Here is a 9,232-nt window from a genome sequence, read left to right as displayed (position 1 = left end):
TACCATTTGCACAGAATAAAAAATGTTAAAACTTTTTTTTTGTTTTGTGAATTTTCAAAGCAATGGGACTGACCTATCATAAAATAACAAAAAATGTTTAAACACAAAAGATAAGGAAGATAAGTTAAAGACAAAAGAAGGAAGGAAAATAAGTGATGTGGCACAATATGAGTGTAAACAGAACATCATATGATTAAGCATTTGGAGTGCATTAATTCCATCGTGGAGCGACCCATACCAGCAGGATGATGGAGGCGTTAAGTCTAGGGTGGAGATACATGTGGAGGTACTTGAACCAGCAGGATGATGGAGGTGTTAAGTCTAGGGTGGAGATACATGTGGAGGTATTTGAACCAGCAGGATGATGGAGGTGTTAAGTCTAGGGTGGAGATACATGTGGAGGTATTTGAACCAGCAGGATGATGGAGGTGTTAAGTCTAGGGTGGAGATACATGTGGAGGTATTTGAACCAGCAGGATGATGGAGGCGTTAAGTCTAGGGTGGAGATACATGTGGAGGTACTTGAACCAGCAGGATGATGGATGCGTTAAGTCTAGGGTGGAGATACATGTGGAGGTATTTGAACCAGCAGGATGATGGAGGTGTTAAGTCTAGGGTGGAGATACATGTGGAGGTATTTGAACCAGCAGGATGATGGAGGCGTTAAGTCTAGGGTGGAGATACATGTGGAGGTACTTGAACCAGCAGGATGATGGATGCGTTAAGTCTAGGGTGGAGATACATGTGGAGGTACTTGAACTAGCAGGATGATGGAGGCGTTAAGTCTAGGATGGAGATACATGTGGAGGTACTTGAACTAGCAGGGTGATGGAGGCGTTAAGTCTAGGGTGGAGATACATGTGGAGGTACTTGAACCAGCAGGATGATGGAGGCGTTAAGTCTAGGGTGGAGAGGCACGGGCACCTGGTGCTGTTCTCTTGAGTTTGGCAGCCAAATCAATCCACCAGCGATAAAGTGCAGCTAGTGAAGTAGGTGGACACACAGAACGTGGGAGGCTGCAGTAGGAGACGTAGAGTTTCACACGCATCTTCTGAGTAGTGCAGCCTACACTGTTTTCCACTAATCCCTTGTGATGTTTTTGCCAAGCAACTCTTGCACATTGCTGTTCAACGCTGTAAAATCTTTGGGCTGTACATTGTTTTCAGTCAATGGTTCCTAACTCCACAGGTAAAAATCCCATAATGCCTTGTACCTTGTTCATAATTAACAAAATTAACTGTCTGCTTGACCGAGGTTCAGGCAGCTGTATTCTTGCTTATAATAGATGATATTCCAAGGAAGGTATTGGGATGTCAGTCTCCACTAAAAATATATTTGTGGCGAGGCCAGAAACAGAAGCTTGTCTTTGTTAACAGGCTATATTAAGTGAGTGTGAGGATTACTAGTGCTTCCATATTCCAAATACAGGCCGATGCACACGCCTGACTCCCTGACATTCATTCAGTGTCATCCGCAGCAGCGGGGACTGTGCTGGTATGTGCGCCGTGATGCCTGGTACCCCGACGATCAGCCCCTGGTCCATGTAGACCCACTACAGACCTGAACAGCAGACCTGAACAGCAGATCCATCCAACGACATGCTGCACTGCGGATGACTCAGCCCCAGCCGTTGCCACGGAAACCAGCCTCCTTTGCAATCAGTCTCTTAGTAACAGTGTTGTTGCCAAGTAACGGTGTGTGTGTGTGTGTGTGTGTGTGTGTGTGTGTGTGTGTGTGTGTGTGTGTGTCTGTATTGAGTTACATTCAGATCCATGACTATATACTATCATGGCTTTAACTGCTTTGATCATTCGGCTTACATCATTTAATTTTATTCATTAATTATAATGCGGTTGAGGAATTATAATTAAATAATAGTTTCCAAAGTTCTAAATATGCTATTATCTACTTAGTGTTATAGGGAGCGCATTCTCTCATTGTCTGATGCATGTTTAAAAAAATAAAAGCTTTTAACACAAATGAGACCTTTCCAATAGTTTTACTCTGTTCAGTACAGCTAACGTAATTATGACTGTTTTCATTGCAGAATCAAGTTAACAGTAGTAACCAATCAAAGCAGATACGCTTATTATTCTCAAGTGATTACGTACAAATCTAAATGTAAATGACCACACGCACACAAACCGCTTCCCAAGACACTAACGTCACGAGCGTCCGTACGTGTGTGTGTGTATGGGAGGGAAGGTGAGTCGGATGGTGTGTGATTAGAGACGCAGGTGTACGCAGAGGTTTTGTCGTGGGAGTGCGTTGGGGCCCCTTTCCCGTCTCTCAGCGGCCTGTTCATTCATAGCGGCGGCTGCAGACGCGGTGGCCCACCCACGAGCCGCTCCGCCCACGAGCCGCTCCGCCCACGCTAGGAGCCCCTTCTCTCTCGCGCGCGGCTGACGTCAGCGCTGACGCACGGGGCCCGGAGTGGCCCGCGGATCAAAGGCAGCCGCGCGCACCGCCGAAAAGGAAGTATTTTTAGCCGCCGCTAGGAGGAATGGGGGTGGGAGCCGGGGGGGGGGGGGGGGGGGGGGGGCACGCTAAAGGCAGGGGGTGGCCGTTCCTTGTCGAGACCCTTCAAACAGCATATGCAGTAGTGCTCGGGGAGCAGGGATCCTCTTTATCGGCTCTCTGCCTTTCGAGAGCCCCCTCCTCCTCCTGCGCTGACCGCCCACAGCGATGCATCACCCCTGCATCTGCTGGAGGGGGGGGGGGGTGGTTGCGTGACTCGTGTGGAAAGCGTAGCCTGGTACGTCTATAAGGCCTGTTTTCTTCTTTCTTCTGTGTCTGTTTTCAGAACAACCATACTACCAGGAAAATATGATCTCCACCCCCCTCCCACGACACCCTCACCCACCCCCACCCACCCCCCTACTCCACGGCATAGTTTATCCCCGGATAGGCAGCGTAATGTGTGTGAATGCATCACTGAGGGAATTCAAAGCAATCCACAGGCTGTTGTTTATTTCCACTGGCTGGAACGAGTAGAAGAACTCGCTAAGGTGGCTGATTGTGTGAAACAGCACTGGCCTATTAAACAGCCACATATTTACCATGCGGTATGACATAGCTGTTTACTCCAAACCACGGAAAAGTGTGATCCGACAGCAAAAGCCTCTTCTGGAAGCATGTGTTCGTGGCTGTTTGTTTTCCTATGTGTGTATTCTCACCACAATACACGAATTCCTCTTATAATTGCTTATGTACAGCTGTTTGTTTTTAAAGTGTAGTGTTTACATTTTTGTCTTTATCATATAGCAACTGATAAACATAAATTCATGCATGTCTCAGTGCTATTTGTGCAATAATATTTTTTTTACTTGTTTTAATCTTTTTCAGTTTGTTTTATTATTTAAAATGTGAAATGGAAACAAAGCTCAATGATTAGTTAATCACACTATTGTGAATAGAAAAAAAAACGTAAGAAAAGTTTGTATACTAGAAATAATGTTACTGAAATAAAGACTTAACAACATTACATAGGTCACTGATTTTGCTTAAATAAAATGTGAGTTTCGGAATGAGAAATATTTACTGCACCTCTGGAGCTACTAGCTCACATTTATATTTAGCAACCCACGCATATCAAAGAAAAAAAAAACGGCACAAGAGGAAACAATATTTATGACTAGCTGGGTCCTCCTTGTGGTTACAGTGGTGCATAGCAAGACAATACTTATCAGATTTAGTCCTGCTTTTACCACTGTCACATACTAACAAACCGTTCTCTCGGTCTTCCTGCATTTATCATGTAAGCTTATTTTAGTAATTTAGTTCAATGTTATTAACAAAATATCTGGTAGGCTACCTCAAGTATCATCTGTGTTTATTATCGCAAGGCTATCTCTGATATAAAGTCCTTTTAGAACTTATATGTCGACTCTCTATGGCTTAAGATGCATAACAGGCATGTGGACCCAGCAGACGTGGTTCCGTGATGTACCGCAGTACTGCTTTACTGTTGTAATCTTGACGCACCAGTCGCTTCAAATAATGACGTAATGGTATTATATGCAGTCTCGCTTATGTGGCATCCGCAACACTAGATGGCAGCAAATACAAACTTGTGCCTTGCCATCCCATCCCCCAAACACACACACACACACACACACACACACACACACACACACACACACACACACACAACTTCCACCTTCTCAGCACTTCCCCGTTGAAGTTTACATCATGGCATCGTTTAAACCGAACAAGTCTGTTCTCCCACGTTAGGTTTGCATGTTCCTACAGACTGTCTAATGCCAGTCTAGCTGGTGTGCTTTCCAAATTGCTCTGCGTCAGTCTTTAAAGAAAGTAATGCCATCAGACAGAAGCAGGTTGAGAAGGCAGGTCTGGCGCCCTTGGAGGTTCTGAAATGGGTCCAGATTAGCCGACTGTCTGACTCAGCCCGCAGTGCCCATCAAGGCACGGCTGCGTTGTACCGTGCTGTTCAGAGAACAGCTTGAGATGCAGCTGGGTATTTCAAGCCCAGATATTGAAGTCTGAGGTATAATCGGAGCCCTTACAAGAAATTCTCTCATGAAGTTCCTCCAGAGGGCAGCATAGAGACTCGTGTCTTATATTATGGAGCCTGCGAAAATAGATTAGAATAGAAAATGTGCTCTCATGTGCTGTAATGTTTGACCCTAAAGCTTGGTAAATGGTCCAGGTTTTAGGAAAGGTATTTCAAATCTACCAGCTGTGCAAAACAGTGCAGAGCAAGTAGCACACTTTTTCACCCTGTCTTTTTTTTTTTTTTGCAAATTGGTGCTATAAACCTGAATGCATTTCCCATGGTGTGCCGTCTGCAGAGCGCATCATTCCCAAGAAGCACACACAAGCATTAACCAATTCGTTTTTGAGCAATGGAGATAATGTCGTTAATGCCATAGTGGCTTGACTGACCTTTATGCTTTACCAAAACCCTTGTCCTTGATGGTGTTTTTACTTAATGGGTGCATATTTACTAAATGGGTTTTCTGTCCAGGTGAGTCTCCACACTGATAGCTTTAATATGCTCTAAACAGTAAAAGAAACAGCCTTCTGATGCTATAAATACAGAGTGCTAAATGACTGAGACTGATTGAATGGGAACGTAATATCGGGGCCATATGGATAACGGCAGAAAGAGAGACTAAAGTGATTACCTGGCCGATAAGATCCGCGCTCCTGGAATGAAAAGCATTCATTAGGCTACCCAGCTGTTGGGGAAGTGCTTAAATAATCATCACGACATTAGCTGCAGCAAGGGGGATATTATTTTGAACATTGACTGTTGCCTGAAGTGTCTAGAATGCTTCTTGAAGTTTCTCGAATACTTCAGGAAGAGTCCTTTGTTTCAGTCATTTTTGTCAGTGTAGTAGCCCACGGTAGCACCGCAGTGCTAAAATGGAGATTGGGGTGGAGGTGTTATCTTTTAATATGGAAGCCATATTAAAAGATAGTATGAAATGTTTTAAATGTCTCTTCTTTTTACAGCATAGTGTTACACTGCCCACATTGTCATTAATATATCGTCACTGGGCTGTTAAAATGATGCACATACAGCTAGACAGGTTTCCTCAAAACTTCCTTAAGAGCGGAGAGGGGTGAAAGTGAAATGCGAGCTTTGGAACGCACTTTCTGAAGCTAAAGGGCAGAGTGGAAATTTACAACACGGCATAATGTGTGCGAAGCTTCCCAGTGGCTTTGCCAAAGAGTTACACTGAGAGAATACTTATGTAATGCATATATGCACAGTGAAGGAGTCGATCTCTTGGCATTATGTGAAAATGATGAACAGTTAAAAAAATTATTAATGCATACTTAGCCAATTACAAGGATGTCAGAGGAAGCATTTCTCCACTTTCATAAAGCCTAGCAACTGTAGAGTTACTGTAGATTCACCAACAGGATTGGCGGTGCATGATGTTAGAAATGCCAAGGTGATGGGTTCAGTTCTGAGGGAGTATATACACTGTTATACTCACAGACAGGTAAGTCACTTTGGATGAGACCGTCTGCCAAATGTAAACGACACGTCTTGGGAAGCCTCTGCGAGACTGGCTGGCCTGACCGTGTGAAGGGGGACGCGTGTAAAAATAATCTGCTTAACACTGTAGTGTTTGTGTTGTATATCATCATCAGTTCCTTTGTGTCCTCACAGGTCCCGAATCCTTAATCAGATTTAACCAGGCTGCGTCTCCGATGTCTGTGCAGCATTGGGTTATGCTCAATATCTACTGATCTGAGGTCAGTATGTGGTCAGATCTCATACCACCTTAAACTCCTCAGTCATGCTCAGTGTCCGGGGCCAGGCGTGTGGCTTCATTAAACGCCTGGGTGAGAGAAATCATGTTTTGGCCAGAGAAACTGAGCGGTAATTAAGGTGGACAGTTAATGCAGCCGACCCATCCACAGCTGGTACTCTCTGTCATTACCAGGGGCAATATGGCCCGGCAGCTGTTCCACAGTCTTACAACACACATTCCAGAAGAACCGAACCTGCACTGGCTGGCGAGAGTTGTGAGGAGACCTCGTATCCACTGCAAGTATACAAGTAGCTTTGTTTCTTTAGCACCCATTACCTTGGAGCCACAAAATATAATAGGAATTGACTTTGTGTGCATTGATTAATTTCTTTCTTAAGAACACCATTTCATTTATCATGCATTAATCAGACCATGTGCTGAATTTGATTAGCACTAATCAAACAAGAGAGGGTTTTATATTATTCAAACCAGAGAACTGTGTTCATGACACACCAGGGAAATCAATATTGTGCCTGGGAGAAAGAGTTGCGTAGAGAACTTCTAAACAACCTCTAATGCAGCAGCTTTGCAAAACATCAAAGAATGTCTGTGATGACAGCATCTGCCGTTAAAGGAAAATAGACATTTTCCATCTATGGTTTAAATTATTTGTAAATAATATGCAAAAGATTGCTAGAAGGTATGACTTTATGCATCGGCTGCAAATTGTACAGTGTAATCCAAACTATCATACAGTAAGAATCATAAATGTTTGGAAGCATTCCCCATAAACACAGACAAAGAATGGACTTTTCCCCGGCACAAAATAAAATCATAAAATAAAATCATCCAAACTGTGCAAGCACAGCATATAACCAAGTCGTGAATACAGGCACCCTCTCACTTTATGAAAGGAGTTACTGATATTTAGTAAGATGGTGGAAGAGTGATTTCGTGTGCGTCGTTGAATACACTCTCGCCGGCCGTAAACATTGCCCCGTGAGGGGAATGTTAAAGTGATGCGCTGCTCATCACGGGGCACCTGCAAGGTCACGTTCTCACGTGGGTTTTATCTGTCCCTGACGTAGTGCTGCTACGACACCCTTCAAACGAAGATTTGTAGGTGTCCTGCTGTGAGTGACAAAGGAGCAAAACCCTGGAAGGTGAAGTGCTGTCTGCTTACATAATATCTTCCTATATTTAAGCTGGATGTGGTGTGGATGAACGCACTAGTGTGATCCCACTCAACAGAATATAAAATATGCATGAAAATGCATAGTGTTTTCTTGTTTAAAGGAACATACACATACCTCATTGCATTGGTGCATGTATACTCCATTTATATTGATCTACGTATTTCGTAGATGTGTTTATTGTTATGTAGGCAGATGTTATGGTGCATACAGTAATCTCAGCTCTATGACTGTATGATCTGATGTTCTGCAGACATTCATTCCAGCTTTATCAAACCCGGACCAGCTCATCAACGATTTCAAGAGCATCAGGAAACGTGAGTCAGGTGTGTGAGATTAGGTTTGGTACTGTCCTGTGCAGAGGCACAAACCTCTGGCCAAAGGTTTGGGCACACCTGGTACATCCAGTTCGTGTTTTCCGAAACGGAGTGAATCTGCAAAGCCACGGCCTTCTATAGGAAGCTCAGAATTCAGCGGAGATTCAGGACTCATTGGAGAAATTGTTTCATGAAACGTCATACACAGAAAAGGGGTTTGTAATGGAGCTCTCGTCCGTTCCATGCTGTGAACTATTATAATGGACAGAACCACAAGACGACCTCAAAGTTTTAAAGACTCTTTTATTGGTACCCACAGGGCTGCAGTGGCAAACACCAGTTGGACCTTGTCAGAACTCTGAAAAACAATAAACAACTGTGATTATCTTGTACTATTCAGGGTGGCCAACTGATAGTGTAGAGGATTACTATATTCTATGCATATTTAACTGTTTATTGGGGGTTTTGCAATTAGTTCAACTTACCTGTTTGTAGCCTCTTACAGGCCAAAGGACCCAGGGGGTTGATGGGTCTGGTGTGACGGGCAGGGGTGAGCAACAAAAAGGAAGCGATCACGCCAAGTCTCAGGGAAAAAGGGTGGTTTAATAGAAAGTGTGCAAACCTAAAACCCGTGCTATATCTCCAAATTAAGGATATAATGACCAGCGGTCAACTGGTACAAAGACAAGACATATATAGACAAACAAACGACCCTCAGGTGAGACGGATCACGGGCTCCGCCCACCTGAGGGACGCACATGACGTCACCCGACAACAACAACAACAGCCGCTGTGGATGGAGGCGGCCGGTAGGGGGCCGCCTCACTGTGACATCTGGAGGTAGTCTGGAGGTTGTTACAAGTGGAATGTTCCATTTCCAATGTTTGAGCCGGGGGAGAGGACATGCTTTTATGGTTCTGAAAAGGGGTTAAGATTCCAGCATGAATATTTTAATATTAAATGTTTTATATTCATACAGAAATATTGATTAAATAAGAAAATGTTAAAATGGAGAAGTGTAATTGGAACTGGTGCATTTTAAACCCTACCTGCGGGTGTGCCGGTGGGTGGTTGAGTCCAATGGGCTAATGTGTGTGTAAAAGGCAGAACTGGATTGGAGTGTGGATGGGTTTAAGTGCCTGGTTGATACATGTGTATTAAGTTGATTAGTTTATGTTTACTTGTTTTCTTTTTTTTGTTTTTTCCCTTTCTTTACTAATGTCTGTTGGGTTTTTGAAGGCACTCCTCACGGCGGACTTAATAAATAATAATAATAATAATAATATTGGAACTTCCAGTTCTGTTTTTCAGTTTTTTCCAATCGCCACTCAGCTATCCTGTAACAGGGTCCCAAAATCGATCTTACTTTCCCGTATCATTGGAACACAACCATGTACTCTGTCTTGCCCAGTGAAATGTGACTATGGTGTCTGACAGGACAGCAGAATTACACAGCACCTGCAGTCAAGGACACGGTGTTGCCCATATACTA

Source organism: Brachyhypopomus gauderio, chromosome 2 (assembly GCF_052324685.1).
Source record: "Brachyhypopomus gauderio isolate BG-103 chromosome 2, BGAUD_0.2, whole genome shotgun sequence".
Classification (NCBI taxonomy): Eukaryota; Metazoa; Chordata; class Actinopteri; order Gymnotiformes; family Hypopomidae; genus Brachyhypopomus; species Brachyhypopomus gauderio.
This window is presented reverse-complemented; position numbering follows the sequence as displayed.